Source organism: Suricata suricatta, chromosome 3 (genome assembly GCF_006229205.1).
Source record: "Suricata suricatta isolate VVHF042 chromosome 3, meerkat_22Aug2017_6uvM2_HiC, whole genome shotgun sequence".
Lineage (NCBI taxonomy): Eukaryota > Metazoa > Chordata > Mammalia > Carnivora > Herpestidae > Suricata > Suricata suricatta.
The window spans coordinates 127,167,325-127,188,920 of NC_043702.1; positions in this window are offsets into that span (position 1 = coordinate 127,167,325).

Here is a 21,596-nt window from a genome sequence, read left to right on the forward strand (position 1 = left end):
GCATCCCAGATGCCTCACTCTTTTGTTTTTGGGCAGCTTTATTTATTTCTAGTTCACACACCACAAAATTCAACCATTCAAAGTGAACATCTCAGTGGTTTTTAATTTTTGTGTTTAGTTTTTAGTATTTGTGAGGGTGCACGTTTTAATTTTTATTGAACCCAGGAGTGGAATTTCTGGGTCATCTTGTAACTCCAAAGTTAGTGTTATGAGGAACCATTAGACCATATTCCAAGGCAGTTGCACCATTTTCCATTTCCAAAAGCAATACGGAAGGGTTCTAATTTTTCCACAATTTCACCACTTGCTATTATCCACCTTTTTATTATAGCTGTTGCATTTCTTTCATGACTAATGAATGTTGAGCATCATTTCATGTACCCATAGTCCAATTTCACCGGTGAAATTTCTACTTGATTTTTTTGTAGACTTTTAAATCATGTTGTCTTTTTATTGTTGAATTGTAAAGGTTCTTCATATATTCTAGAGACTAGACAGACCCTTACCAGATGTATGGTATGCAAACATTTTCTCCCATTATATGGGCTCATTTCACTTTCTCAATGGTGTCCTTTAAAGCACACTTTATTTTGGTTGGTTTAATTTTAATGAGGTCCAGTATATCTTTTTTTTTTTTTGGAGCTTTTGTTTGGTGTCATGTCTTAGATACCACTGCCTAATCCAAGGTCATGATGAGTGACATCTGTTTTCTTCTAAAGGTTTTATAGTTTTAGTTCTTAAATTTAGGTATCACCTATATTTTGAGATCGTTTTTGTATTAAGGTAATTCTGGCCTCATAGAATGAATTGACAAGTATCTCTGCCTCTTCTAATCTTTTAGAGGATTTTGTGAATGTTTGCTATTAATCCTTCTTTCAATACCTTTTAGAATTAAGCGGTGAAGCCACCTGGTCCTGGGCTTTAATTGGCTTTTTACTTTTTTTTTTAAACTAATTTAATCTCACTACTTGATTTATGTCTATTCATATTTTCCACTTCTTCAGTTTCATAGTTTTTATCTTTCTTATAATTTACCCATTTTATCTAGGTTACTTAACTTGTTAGTGTACAATTATTTATTCTAATCCCTTATAATCTTTTTTTACTTCTGTGAGGTTGGTAGTGATGTCCCGTGTATCATTCCTGATTCTAGCAAATTGAGTCTTCTTTTTTTCAAGTTGGTCAGTGTAAGCTAAAAATATGTCAACTTTCTTGATCTTTTCAAATAACCAACTGCATTAATTTTCTCTACTGCTTTTCTGTTCTACATTTATTTCCACTCTAGTCTTTATTCTTTCTTTCTGTTTGCCTCTGGTTTTAGTATGCTCTTCTTTTTCTAGCCTTTTAAGGTGAAAGTTAGCACATCAGAAGTTGTTTCTCAGAAGTAGTATAATTCTTCATTGCAGATAGCATGGCTCTAAATCCAGAAATACAAATTACCTTGTGATTCTCTTGTTGCCTCTTGCCATAAACTCCACATGGCATCTTTCTCACCACTGAAATCTCTAATATCATAAAGTCTGTTGTACTATATGAGCTGGGTGGCAGGCTGCATGGCTCACAGCCTGGACCAGCTGAAGAGCCCTTTCCTGTGCTAAGCCCTATTCAAAGCTGGCAGCCTTTGTATCACATACTGTATGAATGAAGCATATTCTCAGATGTGAAATATGTTCCCTCGAGGGTCATAAAAGGCTTATAGGTCTTTGCTTTCTTCTTGTGATGGGGAGAAGATGCAATAATTTGCATTATTTTGGAGAGACAGTCCCAGAATGCCCCTGATCACTGGACTCCCACAAATTTTACTGATATTGCAGGTCCGTCTTTCACCTTCCTGAAAGCATGTGTCTTACCAAGGTCTCCAACATGCTAGTTAGTTCTTGCTTATTAAAGCAAATTAGCTTAATGTCTTTGATATAGGATATCAATGAGATGGTCTTTGATGTATCCACATGACCCAAATCTCTTTGGTTTGTATTATGACAGAAAATAGAAAACATAACATAGCCCTAGGGGTAAAATGCAAATTTATAGTGTTGTCTAATCCAAGAAATGCAAACAATTTTTTATTCTCTTTTCTAAACGGGGATAGGAAAGCAAACATTCACCAAATCAATGGACATATTCCATGTACTTGAGGTCATGTTAACCTCTTCTAGCAAGAGATACCTCATTTGGCATGGCAGTTGCAACAGAGGTTACAACTTGGTTGAATTTGTGGTAGGATCAGTCTGGTTTTTCTACAGGTAGCAGACCAGGAATGTAAATGCAGATATGATGGGGACCACCACTCCTGATTCTTTTATATTCTTAATGGTAGCACTAACAACTATTCCACCCAGTCCTGGAATATAAATTTTTTAACTTACTATCTTGTCCAGAGGTAGGGAAGTTTAGGCGTTTACTCTTGAGCTTCTCCATTATTATAGATAGTTCTTACCCCACTGGTCAAAAACACAATGAGAAGGTTGTACCAATTACCAACTATTTCTAGTCCAATTATTTTTGGAGACTGGGGAAGTTACCACAGGGTGATTCACAAGCCGAGAAACATACAGTAAGCTAGACCTTTGTCAAAGTTCATGTTTTACCAGACCCCATAAAGTCTCCATTTTAGCAGAACTTCAAAAATATCTCATGTCTTCAGATATCAATGTTAACTTCAACACTGTGTCCAACAGTCCTTGAAACAGTAATCCCTTCACACAATGCCCTGAGTAAATTGCTATACATCTTTTTTGGGAAAGTACTGGAAGAATCATTACTACATACATTGCCATGGTGTCGTAGTCTTTTGTTCCAGAGGCTCTGTTTCCTCTTTAAACAAGTTAGAGATCCAAAAACTAGCTCAGGTCCAGAAAATGGGCAAGAACCATGACTTTTTATTGGGGTGGCTGCCCTCAACCTCTTGATGATCCATCCTTGATATCCTCTGACGATATAAGTTGAATAATACCTTTGTACATATATATCTATTCTACCCATAGGGATACCACAATCTGTTAACAATTCACAGCTCTCTGTAGATCACATCTTCTTGGCTGTCATTTCAACCTTGGTGTTCTTTATGAAAATTATATCCACCAGCTTCTGACAGTTAAGTGCTGCTAGCTGGCCTCGATTATGTTAGGAACCCAATCGGACCATCGCTATCAGTGAGCTTTGTTCTGTAATAGTTTCTCCTATCATTAACCAGGGCCTATAAAGGAAAGGTATCACGGGACTCCTTGATGCTATTGACCCTCTCATCAGAGCTTTCCTTGGGGCCTTGGCAAATTGTATATCCTCTGGATCTTCCCACGGAACATAATCATCTGGTGAGGTTTTTAGCTTTACATAGTACATCCATTTTAGCACACCATTTTCCAGAGTCTTTTGATAATTTCCTCCATCTTTTTTCATGGAAAAGTCTCACATTTCAGCCTCACTCAGTGTGGGCTACTAATTTTTCAGGCTTCCAGACTCTGTAACAAGTCTGGCATATCTCTGGAGTCTTTGATAGAGTATTTAATCCTGTGTCTCTGAAGAATACTCCTAATTCAAAAAAAACCATCCTTATCTACCCATATATTTTAGTCTCCTTGCCCTAGGAATCCAGTCCCACATATACTCTGCCAGCTCCTGCCAGTACTTTCTGGATAATTATTCAGCTCCCTTAAAGTATAGTCTCTCCTTCCCTTGCAGGCCCTCCATACTTCTGGCTGTGAGTTATAGGTCTAGAAGCCAAGAGGGGAGATGAGGCAGATCCTGATGGGAGGATACTTTGTTTCTCAAGCGACAGGTCTCTGCATTTTCTTCAAGCAAGAAAGGGAGTATGTTAGCTCTTAGAGGGGATTGTAGGGTTACTCTATAGGCTCAAAGAGTTCAAAAGAATCTAGAAGTTTAAGATTATTATCTTGATATCCAGCTATCCCTATCCAATGTGTTAGTGTCCTCTTCTTTCCTAACCAGAACCCTGACCTCAATAGACCCCCCTTGGCAGGGAGTTTAACCTTCTTTGGAGTTTGGTTACTATACTGCCTAAGTCCTGGTTTAGCTCCATAGCTCTCTCTCAGCCCTCCCACTTCCTGAGATGAGAGCTTCCTTGTAGTGTGTCAAAAAGGTCTTGTGGGTTTCATGTTTGGTTTTACAATTTCTTGCTAATTATTCTAATGCTTTCTTTCTTTCTCTATTTTTTACTTGTGCAGTGATAAGCAAATTTTTTTCTTTATAGGGATATATAGTACATAGCAATAAACATTTTAGGATGTGAGGCCATAAAATTGCTATCACAACTATTCAACTTGCCTTTGTAGTAAAAGCACAGTTATAAACAACATGTAAAGGATGAGTATGGCTGTGTTCTGATCAAACTTTATTTATAAAAACAGGCAATGGGAAGAATTTCACCAATTGGCCATGGTTTGCTACCCTGTAGTTTAGTGGATCAATTGAGCTTAGTAATAGCCACTCAATTTCAATGTTATTCTAGTTACAATTTCTCCAACACTATATACATAGCATTCCTTTACAGTGGTATACCATCCCACCTTGGTGAAAGTGCCGGAAGCTATCTGTGCTCTTTCATTGAGGGACTTCTCCTTTTTTTTTTTTAATGTTTATTTATTTTTGAGACAGAGAGAGACAGAGTGCGAGCAGGGGAGAGGCAGAGAGAGAGGGAGACACAGAATCCGAAGCAGGTTCCAGGCTTTGAGCTGTCAGCACAGAGCCCAACGCAGGGCTTGAACTCATGTACCGTAAGATCATGACCTGAGCCAAAGTCAGATACTTAACTGACTGAGCCACCCACGTGCCCCTTGAGGGACTTCTCCTTACCAAATAGGAAATAAGTCATCTGGCTCCAAAATTCCATCTTAATACTTGTTTTCTTGGACCACCGGGCACCAACTATCATTGGTTCTCTGGGAAGCAGAGGAGGATGGAGGTCTGTATGGAGGATACTCATTAGGGAGGAACCTAGTGGGAGAAAAATAGAAAGAAGACTGGGTAGAGGGAGAAGTTGAGCTGCAACACAAACCAAAAGCCAGCCTTGGCCAATCCTCTGAACTCTGGGGCTAAAATGTCCCAACAGAGTTGTCCTGCACTGGCCTCAAGTGGCTGAGCCTTTTCCCTCCCACTTCTATCAGTCTTTAGATGTAGGTCACTTCAGGAAGATGTGGCCTCTAACAAGAGGCTCTCTGCAGCTAATACAATCCCTAAATGGACTAAGAGCAGAACGCCATCTGCAGAGAGCATTTCCTGCAGCGGGGGCAATAATTTCTGCTTGGAAGGAGGACTGGGAAGTGCATAGTTCTCCAGACTTGGCCTTCTTGCCCACCAGTCTTCCGCTTCCTGCTTCACCCATCTGTGTCAGTCCCTCACCACCCACATGGGCTTTGCTGATACCTCTTTACTAGTTCTGGCTGCAGTACATTTCATGGCACCTTTCACAAGGTGCCATGCTTTTTTCTTCTTTTGCTGACTAGTACTCAGACATTCTGTCCAACTCTCACCACTGATTTTCTGCTCTTCTCAGAATCAAAGCTTTCCTCAACAACCATTTGCAGTGTTGTCTCTGCTGCCACTCCCATGACATTTCTGAGCATGGTGAGTGGGCAGGCACTTTTAACAATATTAATGTTTGTCCTCAAGAGCAAATAATTATAGACTTATTGGGGATGGGGGGAAAACAGCAGAAAAATCAATTCAAAGTTTTGGTCTAAAGGGTCAGAGAGAGATGAGTGTCTCCTGCTGAGTGAGACCCACAGAGGCATCTGAATAGTGGAGAGCACCCAGCCCAGGCTAGTTTGTCTGGGGTCCCGGAAATCGTTTCTCCTCCTCCTGTCAGTCCACATGTGTGTTGAGGAACAGAGCTTTTCACTTCTACTTCTGTCCCCTGGGGGTTTCATGACCATTAAAGATGCATGTTCTTTTGAAAACATGACAAATAATATGACTTTGAGAAAATGGAAAATATCATAGAGGAGGAAGGAAGAGACATTCAGGACAAAACTACAGAGGATGAGTTAGGCTTGAGATATGGAGGGAGAAAAACAAAGTGAAGTAAAAAATGAAGTGAAGAAAGTAGAATAGATGAAAAATAAGTGTGCAAGGACACCAAGGAAAGAAGCGGAAGAAGAGAAAGAGGGGGAAGCGGATGGAGAAGGGGAGGAGCAGGACTTTCAGGAAAAGGAAGAAGAGAATAGGGAGGAAAGGGGATCAGAGAAGACCAGGCTGGGCTCTCAGCTTCCCGGAGAACAGCATACTGCCTTTGATAAGCCAGATCACACACAGACTGAGCCTAGTCTCATCTTATCATGGAATGAAACTGACAATCTAGAAAGTGAAGGTAGGTAAAGAAGCCAAGATCTGAGATAGAATTTCCTCAACTACAACCCTGCTATGCCCTTTGTCTAATATAGTTTGTTGGCTAGGATACACAATTCCCCCCAGAGTCCAGAAGGAGACCCTGAAATAAATTACTAGAGCAACCAGAAAACAAACTCCAACTTCCAATAAAGAACAGGACCCATAGAGACAGAAAATTATGCATGTAGATAGATCTAGTTCAGGTTCTCTGGTTTCCCACTCCACTCACCCCACCATCTGAGCTTCTGTTGGGAAACTCAACCATAACCAGAAATTCTCTTTAAGGTCTGGAGAGAGTTGCAGATTACCTTTGTCTGCAGATTTAACGCTCAAAGAATGCCATAAGAAATTTAAGATAACTGCGATTGTTTTTTAAATATAGCTTTATTGTGCTCCGCTCCCCTGCCAGCAGCAAAGTGGACTCCTTAAACAGGCCTTGTAAAAGCAGATTATAAAAGCAAAGATCCAAGAGAAGTAAACATTTAAGCACCCCACCTGCTGTACACATCAGTCGCCAAGGACCTCTGAATGTGCATTCTGGAAACAAGCACAGATTTTTATATTCACTTTGCCTCAATTATACAGGTATCATGCTCCCAGTCAATCTCCTTCACCTTTGGCAGTAATTATTCCCCATCTCAGCATTTACCCTCTTCTTCTCTTTCTTCTTGTATAATAGTTTTAGCCCTCCAGGGTGTAATCATTTCTTTGATCCAGAGAACAGAATCAAATTTGGGTTTATAAAGATCTCTCATGTCTATAGTGCAGAACACTCGAAAAGACAATGCTGATGCATGATGGTGACTGGAAGAAAAGTTTGAACATCACTTTTCTGTGTTTACTTTGGGAGAAAAGCCTACCTGACCCATATTTACCCAGTTGTTGGGGATCTGAAACACCACTATAAGATACATATGAACTGCCAAATGATTCTCAAACCAAGGAAATGGACTGTCCTAGCATTGTCTAGGACATTGTATTGGCTGCTGTCTTACTCCATTTACAAGGTCTTTGAAGATCATGAGTTTGTGTAAAGAAATGGGGTGAGGTGGAAAGGAGGGTCTTTAGAGCTCTCTGACATGGGAAGAAACACTGAGGATGAGAGAGTCCTGAGGGCAGTATATATTGAGAAGTTATTTTAACATTTCCACTTATTAAATGCCTGTCTGTGCCAGGCACTTCACATGAATTATCTCTATTCAAGGTACAAGGTAAAGGCCAAACCCAGGTTTAAATCTTAGCTCCACCTATTATCAGTTTTATGACCTTGCCAAACTGGCTTGCCTCTCTGTTCCTTCCTTGGTTGTTTCATCTGTCAATAGGAATAATAACACCTACCTCACAGAATAATTAAGAAGGATTAGAGTTGGGTAATGGAAAATGTTTACTATATGGTAACTATCATTATAATCTTCAATCCAACTCTGCATTTTATTACAAATAAGAAAACTGAGGCTCTAGAGTTTAAATAACTTGTTCAAGGACATACAAAGAAGAGCAGACTTGGGATTTGAGCCCAACTCGGCATGACTCTTTCCACTGTGTAATGACATCTCAGAGCACCCAAGATAGTATCCATGGCAACTGCAGAGTGACTTTGGCAATGCTTTTTCTAGTTATCAGCAGTACACCAGTTCAACTTCTGGGTGTAAACATCTCCATCCTCTATTCCTGCATGTTCAGTGCCTGGCTTAGCTTATTGCACTGACCTCCAGAGGGTTTATTTTGGTCCAGTAAGAAGAATACACCAGTAAAAAATGAGTGATGGATAATTTTCTATCTTATAATAGAAAAACATCAGACATTAAACATTAGAGAAAGACCATAAAATGTATGCCCAGTATCACTCTGACTGACCACTTCCCTCTTCCAAATCTCCTTTTTATTCATTCATTCAACTAATATTTATTGAGCACTTATCACATGCCAGGCACTATTCTAATGCTGGGAATACAGCCGTAAACAAGAAGACAAGGCCCTTGCCCTCCAAACTAACAGGAATCATTGTAAAGGCATCCTAACTGAATTATCAAGATGGAAAGGAGGCTTAAAGATCATCTTGTCAACATCATACCATCTAAGAATGTCTTCAATAAAAAAATACATAATTATAATAATTGAAGAAGTGCATAATTGAAATAATTACATGAGTTAAATGAGAAAGAAAGAAGGGTCAGAGATTTTAATAGCAGCATGATGGATAGATTTAGTTAATTAGATAAAGCATCCTTTTTACACTAATCCCTCCCAAAATGGGCTTGCCAGTCAGAGCTTGCCACACTCACCATCCCTTCTAAGGAAAATTGTCTACCCACATTTTTTTCCTAATGAAAAACAGTCACAGGCTGTTTTATAAACAAGTGTTGGCCATGGAATCGGACATCACAGAACCTGACCCAAGTGTGGTCAGTCACTGGTCACTTTCTTCAGAGTTAAAACAGGGGGAAATTGATAGAATATATTAGCAATAGGCTTTAGATATATAAACTCACTAATTATTAAAACAACCAATGAGGTATCACTATTTTTTCCATTTTACAGATGAGAAGACTGAGGTTAGGTAACATGCACAGTTACTAAGGAATGGAGTTAGGTATTTTAATTCCAGAATTCGGTTTAGTCACTTTAGATCTCCAGTGAGTTGATGGGCAATGAGAAAAGACACAAGGAGAAGCATAAATATCAAGTAACAGACATTTGTTAACAGTGTCAGGGTGCAGAACTGTAGCTCCTTACTCTTTGGGAGCAGCAGAGATCACTCTAGTGCTTACCACTACCTAGGAGTGTGGATTCCCATGACCATACTGTCTAGTGCCATGTGTGCCTTCTCAAGAAACTTTCACAACTAAGATGCCTTGAACAAGTTCCTGCAGCCCAAATACTCAACACTCTTTTTCAACTCTGAATTCCTTATATATAAAGTTCAAGGATTTCAGAATTTATAAGTAAAGTCTTTTGCAACAACACTAGATCTCTTTTTGTTTTTAAATTTATTTTTTCTTTTGTTTCTTTCTAGCCAATACAAGTTGTGAATTGCTCCTGATGAGGAAATCTAGGAAAAGAGTAACCTGGAGGTTTGCTCACCACCTGGACCTCTATCTCCTCTGTCTTCAATATATGGAGATCTGGCTGCTGACTAAATCTGCTAAAGATGCTGAGCATCATTCTATAGGAAACCCCAGCCCGCCAAACTTGCCAGGCCTCACATGTTTGCCACTCTTGGACAAAGGCAAAGATGTAAATTTTCTGGGGGTCTCTCTGTTCATCTCACATTCCATGTTGCTTTGTCTATTCCAGACTTGACCAGGCTCTTCCCCATACTTGTGTCAGTGCCCTCTGAAGTTCTCATTCCTTATAAGTGAATTGCAGTTAAGTACAGTAAAGCCTTAGTTTGTAAGCATAATTTATTCTGGAAACATGATGTAATCCAAAGTACTTGTATATCAAAGCAAATTGCCCTATAAGAAGTTATGGAAACTCAGATGATTTATTCTACAACCCAAATATATTCATATAAAAATGATTACAATCCTGTAATATAATACAAAAGAAAATACAAAAATATAATGAAAAATAAACAAATTTACCTGCACTTGCCTTCAAAAACCTTTGTGGCTGGTGTGAGGGAGACAAAAGTGAGAGGGGAATTATTGTGTTAGGACGACTTTCACTATCACTGACAGAATCAACTGCTATCTACTGGCTCAATGAAACCTTTTTTTTTTTTTTTTTGCATGGGGCCACTGTATACACTCACATGGATGTTGACAACAGTACAGTACTAATAAACTCTCGTCATAGACTATATTTAGTGTAACTGGCAAGAAGGCAGCAGAGGGAAGGGTCTATATCTGCAGGCAGTCTGACCTAGAAGGAAGCAAAGCATTCCTAAGCTCACTCTTGTATAAAGAAGCAGAGAACTGTCCAGAGGTGCTTTGAAGTGACAAAAACACACTAGTGCCAGTTGTGGGCACCTTCCAATGTTCTGAAAAATCACTGATTTCTGCCAAACATGGCAGCCTGAGACCGAGCATCCAAGCAGGGGAGATGATCACCTACAATCCCACAGTGAGAGAGGGAGGGAGAGAGAGAGAGGAGAGAGAGAGAGAGAGAGAGAGAGAGAGAGAGAGAGAGAGAGAGAGAGAGAGAGAGGGAGAGAGAGAAACCATTGGCTCAGTTGTGATAATGTTACATTCGGCATCACACACTACTCGTATTGCAAGACAGCACTCCTTTATCAAGTTAAAATTTATTAGAAATGTTTGCTTATCTTGCAGAGCACTCACAGAACAAGTTACCCACAATTCAAGGTTTTAATATATGTCCCTTCCTTCATATATAAAATAGGTCAATTAAATGATAACCACTTCATCTTCTTTGTTCTACCTTCTAACTCCCCTTTTGCTAATCTTTACATACATACACACACACACACACACACACACACACACACACACACACCCCAACCTCCTCCAACTCCATTCAAAAATTCTTTTCAGGAGCACCTGGGAGGCTCAGTCAGTTAAGTGTTGACTTCAGCTCAGGTCATGATCTCACAGTTTGTGGGTTCAAACCTCATGTTGGGCTCTGAGCTGACAGCTCAGATTCTGTGTCTGTTTCTGTCTCTGTCTCTCTATCCTTCCCTTACTTGTACTATCTCTCATAAAAATAAACATTATATACTGTTTTCTCAGATTCTGTACTCATTCAGAGTGGTCCATAGGTAATAACCACCATTTGTCCTTTTGCAAAAAGTATAGCTGCTTAAAGGAAAATCTGAAGTTAAAATTTCATTTTTGCTAAAAGTAGGGGTGGCCAGGTACCTGAAGACAATCACCTCTCTTACTTACCATAATTGACTCTGATATTTAGACCTGAATACAAATTAGTCTAACAGAAGATGAGAAACGTTTACTGCTTGCATGACTACAACAAGCTTTATACATCATCCCTGATTAGAATAGGAATATGTCTCCATCCTATATGTCAATAGGATGGTGATATGGAAATCAACTCAGGCAATACAATGACATTATTAGCAAGGAGAATGAAAATACATAAATAACAACTCCATGTTATTTTTTATATTTAACTAACTTAAAAGAAGAAAACAAAACAGTGAAAGTTTTCTCCTTCAAATTTTCCTTTTTTTCTTTCATACTGAAGATGACAACCTTGCCAAGTTTGAAGCTTATAGATTTAGACAATTCTGAGTTACACAATCACAAGAAAGAGACTGAAGTATTTTATTTGACAGGGGGACTTGCGGGAGGGTGGGGGGAGGAAGGCTGTGTGGTCTTAGAGGCAGAAAAGCTGGTGAAATTGTATCAAACTTTTGAGAAAGAAAAAAAAAGAAACTCACTTCAGGATGAGCCATGAAGTGTGGCAATTTCCAATTAACTGTTTTGGTGTGGAAAAAGATGAATATCCTGAAATGTCAGAGGAGAAATGGCACATGGCTCATAATTACATGGAGCTTCTGTATTACTCAGGGTCCGCATCTACAGTTAGCTCCAGCTGACTCTAGCAATAATCAGTAACATAAAAACACTGATTTCTAGAGAATAAATGTTTACAAGGTCTCCTGTATGATCCTCAAGTTAACTCTTGGATATGGATATTATAAAGTTCATTTTATGAATAAGGATCCAGAGACTCCACCAAGATTAGATGACTTGCCTAAGGACATGTAAATGCTAACTGGCATGACCAAGAGTGAAACCCAGGTTTTCTGAAATCGTAAACTTATCTCAATAGACCATAAAAGAATGGGTGTGCTAAGCAATTAGGCTAAGTCACTGGATGACTGAAGATAGATGCTGCTACTCTGCATCTATCTCCCATCACCACCAGGGTGTAAAACTCAAAGCACATTTTTGGCTCACTAGACAGGGACAAGAAAACCAAGACTCATCTCAGTGATAGCATAATTACCTTTAGTTTGTTCTACTCTGGATCAGGAGAAAAGATCAAGAGCTGTCAAAAGGAACCCTGAATCCAATGACATTAGTTTTTCATGACACTTCTTAATTTTTTAAGTAAACTTTATAAATCCTAGGAAAAAATGTTGCATTTCATCATTAGTCAAACATTATGAAGTTCTAGCTATGTCTTGTCCTAAGTTCTGGGAATATAAAGAAGACTAAAAGGCATCTGATCTAAGATGACTCCTAGTTTTATGGAAAAATGAAAGAGTTATTACACAATACAAGTGTAATAAACCAGAATGGAGAAAGTACGCAGGAAAGACTCTGCCAAGGGAAGTGAGAGAAGTCTTTATAGAGGTGATATTTAAGCTTACACTTGAAAGATTACTAGGAGAAAAGAGGTGCATGTGCATTCTAGGAATTAGCTCTTTTATGCTATTTTGAATTGTGTTTGGAGCCAAGACTGCGAAGTGGGTAGGCTTGATTTCTTAGATTATGCAGCATATTACACGTTTTCAATGATTATGCTCTGTGTCATAATACTGGTTTGGCTCTAGATTTATTAATTATGTAAATTTTCACCATAGATTCAGGCTTTAAAGACCCAGACTTTGCCTTCATTCACAGAGGGACAATGGATTTAACTTTTTTCCAGGTTTATTGAGATATAATTGACATACACCATTATGTGAGTTGAAAGTGTACAATGGCTTGCTTTGGTGCACTAGATAAATGGCAAAACGTTTGCCACCATAGTGCTAACACCTCTATCATATGACATGATTATCATTTCTTTTTTGTAGTAAGAACATTTAAGATCTACTTTCTTGGCAACTTTCAAATGTATGACACAGTATTATGAACTATAATCGCCATGTTGTACTTTAGATTCCCAAGATAGTAGATTTTATTAACGGACATTTTTATTTCATGAAAGACATAGTATCTTCTTGGATTAAGGAATTCAAAAAAACAGTCTCAAAAAACGGTCTATGTTGTCTGAATAGTCTCAAAGAATCAAGTGTGAGCTTGATGAAACTTAAGCTTTTTAAATTTTTAGATTTGTTTTTTATTTTTTGAGAGAAACAAAGTGGGAGTCAGACAAAAGGAGAGAGAAGGAGAGAATCCCAAGCAGGCCCCATGCCCAGCGTGGAGCCCGATGCAGGGCTTGATCTCACTGTTGTGAGATCATGATCTGAGCCAAAATTAAGAGTCAGATGTTTAACTGACTGAGCCACCCAGGTGCCCCTAATTTGCTTTAAAAGTATACATTATTTTAGGGGCGCCTAGGTGGCTCGGTTGGTTGAGCATCCCATTTTGGCTCAGGTCACGCTCTCACGGTCTGTGGGTTCAAGCCTCACGGCAGGCTCTGTGCTGACAGCTTGGAGCCTGGAACCTGCTTCAGATTCTGTGTCTCCCTCTCTCTCTCTCTGCCCCTCACCTGCTCACACTCTGTTTCTCTCTCTCAAAAATAAATTTAAAAACATATGCATTATTTTGTTATCATATCAGGAGCTATGAGAGAAAGAAAGAAAATCTTTCCTTAGGAGATCTTAGAGGAATGCCTAGACCAACCCAAATATGAAAATAAATCTTGGGGCCAACAAACAGATATAAAAGGGAAAAAGAGATGTTCCTGGATCAAGTGGCTCCAAAAGATATGATTAGGAAAGGCAAAGGGAAGTTTTATTTGTTTTACGTGCAAAAGGGTTGCTCTAGTCCAAAGAAATTCCACAGAACAAGAGAGCAAGGGCCTAGCCTTACCTGCAGTGTCCCCCTGAGGGGAGCCTAGCTATAGAAAACGCTCAGTTCCAGTGCTCAGATGAAGACGGTCTCTGCTCGTAAGAATAATCAGTGAAAAACTCTTGAGAGTGGGGACAGTTATACACAGGATTGCAGAATAAAAGCAGACAACTTTAATAAAGACCAGCATCAATACAGCATTAACTGGGGGTGAGTTTCAAGGTCGCTCAGTTATTATAGTTGGGAATGCAGTGGTGTGATGGTTAATGTTTAGCAACCCATTCTTCAGGGGGAAAAAAAAAGTGATAGCCTTATTTGTAGTGTCTGCCAATTTCTGAATACTCCCTCCATGGCTGGTTTGAAGCCAGTATCACCGAACACGGATTTGGGAAGAGATGTGCACAAGCAAGCTTCTTGTGAGCCTGTGTGAGCCGGCTCCCGCACACCATGGAGGGCAGGCAGTGATCGAGGCAGACTCAAAATTGTGTTAAATCTGGCCTCTGAGGAAAGGAGAGGAACAAATAAAACATATTAACAGGGACCTGGAAGAGACAGCAAAAGACGGAATCCTGGACTGCTTTAGATGTTGGTCGGCTGTGCTGATACTTCCCAGGTGAGGTTAACCAATTCAGGGTGAAGAAGCTGGATGGGGATTTGCTTGAAAATAGATGATCTTATTGTCTAGAACACATGGATTTTTCATGTTTCACTGTAAGGGCTCCCAGAAGAAAGAAAAGTATATGAGCATAAATTTTTAAAAAGCCAGTGTCTAGGGCTAGACTGATATTCAGCAACAATACACCTGTTCATAACAACACACCCGTATGCACCAATTAGTCAGCATCTCTTTTGATTGGTTGGTGTCTGTGCGATACTCAAGGTTAAACATTTGAGTATCACTCTTGTCTAGCCAGAAATCAAGAAGGAGGAAATAGAGCGCTCAGCCCTGGAAACATCATCAGCCTTCTATGGGGTAGAGAAGGACAGGAACTAACCAAAGAAGGTTAAACTGTCAAATCCTTAGCTAAGACTTTCTAAGGCACAGGGGAACTAGCAAGGAAAAGGAAGCACTAGAAGCATATCCCATTATTGCAGAAAAAAAATTGTGAGAGAAAGAAATGTTACTTAAGGCCTATAGCGTCCAAATGCAAAGGAAAAATAAGAATCACATAGCCGATGTGCTCAGGGGCGCAGACTTCAGAAATGACAACCACAACTTGAAGTTTAGGAGCTTTCCAAGGGTAATGCTCTAGCTAAAAGGGATGTTAGGGCAAGGGTAAAAGCTTTCTTAAAAGACCATGTCTTAGAATTAAACAATGTCCCAGAGAAAGCCAATGGTGGGGCCACTGAGGCACAGGACTGGTAAATATCTGCACAAGAAGCCCCAGTGAGATTATATCCCTATACAGCCCACATCAACTTTGTCCACGAGGGCCAGCTACACGGGCTCCAATGGGAAAAGGCAAAATAAGAGGTTCTGTATATGCGGGGTGGGTCAAAGGGGGTCTCAAATAACTGATGCTTGGGACTGCCACGACCGCATTTGCATTCATTTGGAGAATGAAACCTCTTTCCGAGAAAGGGGATTGTGTGTAGATTTGAGTTCCCTCTCAGCTCTGATAAACCCATGGCTAATGGATTCCTTCAAGGGAGCTCTTTTCTGAGCTGGGTTCAAATTCACAGGTCAAGGAATCAATTGAGCAGCATCCTGGCAAAGGTGCAACCATGATGCTTCCCTCCTTTGGGTCTAGATTCTTTCAGATACGACTAAATCTCCATTATAGTCTTTGGTGACAGCTAGCGTCCTCTGCATAGTAAGCAACTACTCTCTGGAAGGATGGATGTATCTGAGAATTTGGCATTCTTGGTAGGGGCACATTCCCAGCTCACTTCTAAGCTGGTTATTTCATCTAAAGTGATAAAAGATATACTAGGTCAGCTGTTTTCAAAAGGGGTTCACTAAAAAATGAAGACCTAATGAAGATCTACTGGCCTAAAGCAGGCAGTGGCAAAGTTTAGTACAGAGCCAGACAGAACATATTTTAGACTTTCTGAGTATATAGTATATAGTATAAAGTATACTTTTAATTTTCTGCATATTATAATGTTTTGACACCTTGAAAAAAACTTCTCTGGATGGATTTTCAGGATGCCAATCCCAGAACTAACCAATTCTTAGAGAAAGCAAAGGGCCCAACTGGAAACCTTTCTTCTGCTGTGTAAACTAAGCACTCTAGAGCCACACCTCCTCTCTCAGGCCAGAGCTCCCCGAAAGGCAATACGCTTCCACTTTAATCACCCAGGTCCAGGAAGCAGACAATGTGAAACTCACCCAATGGCCCAAAGCCCACAGGAATTACTCAAGCCAACCAATCCTAAACTGTTCATTCTGCTTTGCCTTTCCAGCAGAAACCCTAATACAGCAGTGACCTGATTCCACCCACCCCTGATTTCTGCCTCTTGACCACCCTGGTGTCTTTCTCACGTGACTCCTCTTGTGGAAGCATCCGATCATCTGACAAAAGAACACAGAAGAGTGGGCCATACATTCTCTGTTCCAACTTCTCAACTCTACTGCTGTGGCACGAGTCCTGCCACAGATGAAACATAAATGCAGAAACTGGCCGTAGGCTGAATGCAGTCCCAGTACTACTTTGAAGAATCTAGCCTAAAGCATCCACAAGGTATGTAGTACTGTGGCTCCTTTTCAGTGCATCCAGAATAATATCAGTCATATCAACTTTGAGAAAACAGTTCCTAAAATCATTTTTCTGTGTTCTGTGCTTTAGGCAAGGCACCTTAGATTGGGAAAGGCTGAATTTGATAATGTAGATACCTTGATTCAAACAATCTCACACAAACTCTAAATTGTCTTTTTAAAATTTTTTAATGTTTATTTATTTATGAGAGAGAGACAGAGTGTGAGCAGGGTTGGAGCAGAGAGAGAGAGGGAGACACAGAATCCGAAGCAGGCTCCAGGCTCTGAGCTGTCAGCACAGAGCCTGATGTGGGGCTCGAACCCACAGACAACTGAGATCATGACCTGAGCCAGAGTCGGATGCTTAAGGAACTGAGCCTCCCAGGTGCTCCTGAATTGTCTCTCTTCAGAGCACCTGGATGGCTCAGTCGGTTAGGCATCCAACTCTTGATTCTGACTCAGGTCACCATCTCATGGTTGTGAGATCTAGCTCCACGTCAGGCTCCATGCTGGGTGTGGGGCCTCCCTGGGATTCTCTCCCTCCCTCCTCCCAGCCCCATGCACCTTCCCTGCTCACCCATACACACTCTCTTTAAAAATAAATAAAATAAATAAAATAAAATAAAATGTCTCTCTTAGATTGTTTGAGTGCCCCTTCCACAATTCCTGCAGCTCCTTCACACAAACCTACTCCCTGCTTTTGCTTTATCCTAGATGTAGAACTTGGCACCTTTCTAAATCCCATCAAAAATCCAATCATCCTAAAATAGGGGCTGGCATCAACAAGTGATGAAAAAGTTCTACATATCATCTCTCACTGCAAACTTCTTAAATGTTCCCACTGGAACATGTCTGTAGCTCAAATTCCCTCTCAGCCACGTCAATCCTGAGGGTCTCTCTGCATATGACTGCACAACTGCTCTTTGGCCTGTCATTACTCCTGGATCTTTCCTTGCTCCAGAAACTTCAACTTTCTTTCTCCTTCATTATGCAAAGCAATTCTGCTTGGCTCCAGGGCTGTGCCCTCAGCTTCACATAACCAGGCCTATTCTATACTTCAGAAAAACGAAGACTTTGCTGTTGACAATATTAACCCTGCTTGAAAGCAGACGGAGTTATACGTGGAAAATAAACCTTATTGTTACACAGATATAGTGTGTCAAGTGTTCTAAAATTTTGTGGAGAAAGGCATGCATATTCTTACTGTTCATGTTATCCAAAAGCCGTGTTGTTTGACCTTGGGACTCAAGCCACCCATGGCCTAGGATATCCTGACTCCTAGACAAATCTTCCATGCTAGTGAAAGCCTGATGTTCAAAATGTACAGCTAAGATGCTGATGTTGCTAGAGGAGAGGTGAGCAAGGGATGCTGTTGTGATCTAGAAAACAGAAAATGGATGGGTGACCAAAGATACAATGATGTTAAGAGGCACGGGCGGGGGCACCTGACTGGCTTAGTCAGTACAGCGTGTGACTCTTGACCTTGGGATTGTGAGTTCAAACCTCATGTTGGGTGTAGAGATTACTTAAAAATGAAACCTTAAAAAAAAAGGAGTATGTGCAAACTATGTGAAAGGAAGCAAGCACTCATGTAGGATTCATTCAGGTGCATGAAGATATATCATATTTCCCTTAAAAGAATACAGTAGAATGGGAGAGGAGTCTCGTTTGATATATCTTCCTGGGATAGTTCCAAAGCTAATAAACCTCTTACTAGAAGGAACTCAAAATTGGTTGAATGACACACAACATGACTTTTCTGTGTGTCACTTGTTTATGTCATTAATGCCTCTTGCTAACACCCACCCTGCTCCTCCAGGTCAACGTGGCTTCATATCTGGCAACTCTGTACCGGCAGCCCCGTTTTAGTTGAGTTGCTTTTCTGGTAGAGTAGGTTAGGGCTATGATCCTGCAATCTAGCGATAAAGTTCACACCTGCATGCTTTGGAGATCACTTTAGACACAGGAATGCCAAATAACTCTCAACGTGCCTACCAACACTAATTAATTGGTAGTGGACACTTAGATGCTGTATTGAGAGGAATCCTGAGGTCACATTGAGGGTAAACAGGCAAAAGTTTTGTCTCCTTTGTTATGCTCAGTGCTGCTGGGCTGCCCCAATGAACAAGGATTTTCAAGGAAGAGTTTGGTAGAATGAAGAAAGAGCCTGCTTTGTAGAAAGACAAGTCTAGGTTCAAATGCTGATTCTTCTAAGTATCTGCTTTAGGCAAAGGATTTAAAAGGCTCTCCGAGTCCAGATATCTTTATATTTGTGAAACCTGGATAATAGCACCCACCCACAAAGTTTCTAGAAAATGACTTAGCACATATTAAAATCTAGCACACAGTTCCTGGCACATGGTTAATGTCTCAAAGTACACTAGTTCTCCTTCCTGACTACAAAGATATCATGTTCTCTCAAGCAAAAATCTCAGATCTATTAGCTGGTATAAAAATCAACCAGTGGAAGCATGACTGCCAGACTGTAGATCTTTTCAATCTAGGACAGAATGTTACAGAGACCAACATTGGCTGTCAACAAGTTTGTCTCTCTTTGAGAGACACAAAATTGCAAAGCAAGGACTTGAAGTGAATAAAAATGTAATTTAATTCACAATCAAATAAAAACTCCATAGCTTAGGAATCAGAGAATATTCTTGGAATGGACTCTTTTCAGTATCATAAATTTAACCAACTGAATTCTTTAAGTATCCGCCTTGTCAACCTTTTGAAATGAAGGTTGATTAGGTTCAATGGGAAATCTGCATTTCATCATGAAAATGGAATACAACGTCCTTGGCTTAGCCTCCCAAGGAGTGGCGATTTGGGGCATTATGTGCAAAGCATGAAGTGAAAACACAGGTAGCAAATTTATTTCAAGCATGACAAAGGGAGCCATGCATATGCATAACCCAAGAACCAGGAAAAGTCATGGCCTCCACTCTCACTATACAGACCTCTTTTAAAGGAAAACTCCCCCAAGGGGCTTCTCCAGCCTTTTATTTTACAAATAGTAGTTTATGAGAATGGAGACATTACAAGGAGACACTTTAAGGGAGTTAGTGTATTGAAATAGGAGGGCAAAGAAGAACTCAATTATCAAGGGGACGATGCAACAAAAGCAAGTCTCATCAAAAGAAACCAAACTCCACTGGGTGTTTCTCAAATCTTAACTTCTTTTGAGAAGGTTTAATACACAACCCAAGAGAATTTGACTATCTAATAGCCTGAACACATAAAAAAAGTGTAGAGGAAGAAAAAGTATACATATTATGCATGTCGTTTCTAAAACAACAGTGAGAAGTGCACTAGATTTAGCAGGTTAATTAGGGAGTCTGTTAGCAATGAGGTGAAAGCTGGCACATTCCCAATTCTGGATGATACTAGCCAAGACACAGACATAACTGATGTTTCTCCAATATAACCAAGACACGTCACCTAATCCAGAGAAAACGCATTATCTATAACAGGCTTCAAGCTGGACTGGAGGTCAAAATGTTGCCAATGTTTTCAGATCAAGTAATAGGCCCCTGAAAAGCTGAGTAAGCTGTTTGGTTGGATGGAACAGTTAAAATTGAAGGGGCAGTTCAATGGGCTGATGCTGGTTAAGAAAATCATTTAGTCAAGTTCATGACATATTCTTCCTCAATCCTGCATCTTTATTTTTTTGTATTTAATATACTTTATGTGTTATACTTTGTAAATTTAAGGTGCACAGTGTGTTACTTTGATACATTCACATATTGTAATATAATTACCACTGAAGCAATATTTATCACATTATGCTACAATATTATTGTCTATATTCATTATAATGTATATTAGCTCTCTCTGGCTTATTTAATACTGTTACAGGTTGGTACCCTTAAACACCATTAATCTTGCCACCTCCCATCCTCCTTCCCCTGGTAAGCACTGTTTTACTGGTTTTTTTAAATAATAGGTTTGACTTTCTTACATTCCACATGTATGTGACACACACAGTATTTGTCTTTCTCTGTCTGACTAAGCTCAGTTAGCAAAATGTGTCCACGGCCATCCAGGTAGTCACAAATGGCAGGATAGCCTCCTTCCTCATTACTGAATAATATTCCACTATGTACATATATCACATCTCTTTCATCTGTTCATCAATGATGGGCATTTGGGGTGCTTCCATATCTTGGCTATTGTGAATAATGCTGTAATAAACATGGGTGTGGCTATATCTTAGTAAAATCCCATTTTTATTTCCTTTGGGTGCACCCTTAGAAGTGGAATTGCTGGATCCTATGGTAGACCTATTTTTTAATTTTTTGAGCAATCTCTGTATTGTTTTCTACAGTGGTTGGACTAACTGACATTGTCATCAGGAGTATTATACACTGTATATAAAGGTTTTATTTCACCACATCTTTGCTAGTACTTGTTGTCTCTTGTCTTCTTGATGAGAGCCATTCTGACAGGTATGAGGTGATTTCTCATTGTTCTTTTTCTTTGCATTTCCCTGATGATTAGTAATGTTGAGTATCTTTTCATGCGCCTGTTCTCCATTCAGTCCTGCACCTTTAGATCAAGTCGACCTTCCCATGGAGCAGGTGGCTATGGCTGATGGTCAGTTAAGAAAAGAGGTTCCTGCAAGTGTTCTGGTACTGGGCACCCATGCCTGCCTGCTGAGCTCTTGGAGCACTAAGAAAAGTATAGCAAACAACAAACCCAACTTAGTGTAGTATGTATTAATAAGCATCTAGAACACATCCAGCACTACACTTGGCATTACAGACGTTCTTGGTATTGTGGACATACTGGTGAATGCAATATGACCCTGCTGCCAAAAAAGCTCACTTCATTGGGGAAAACAGACCGTTAAACAGTTATATGGCAAAGTGGTGAGGTTGGATATA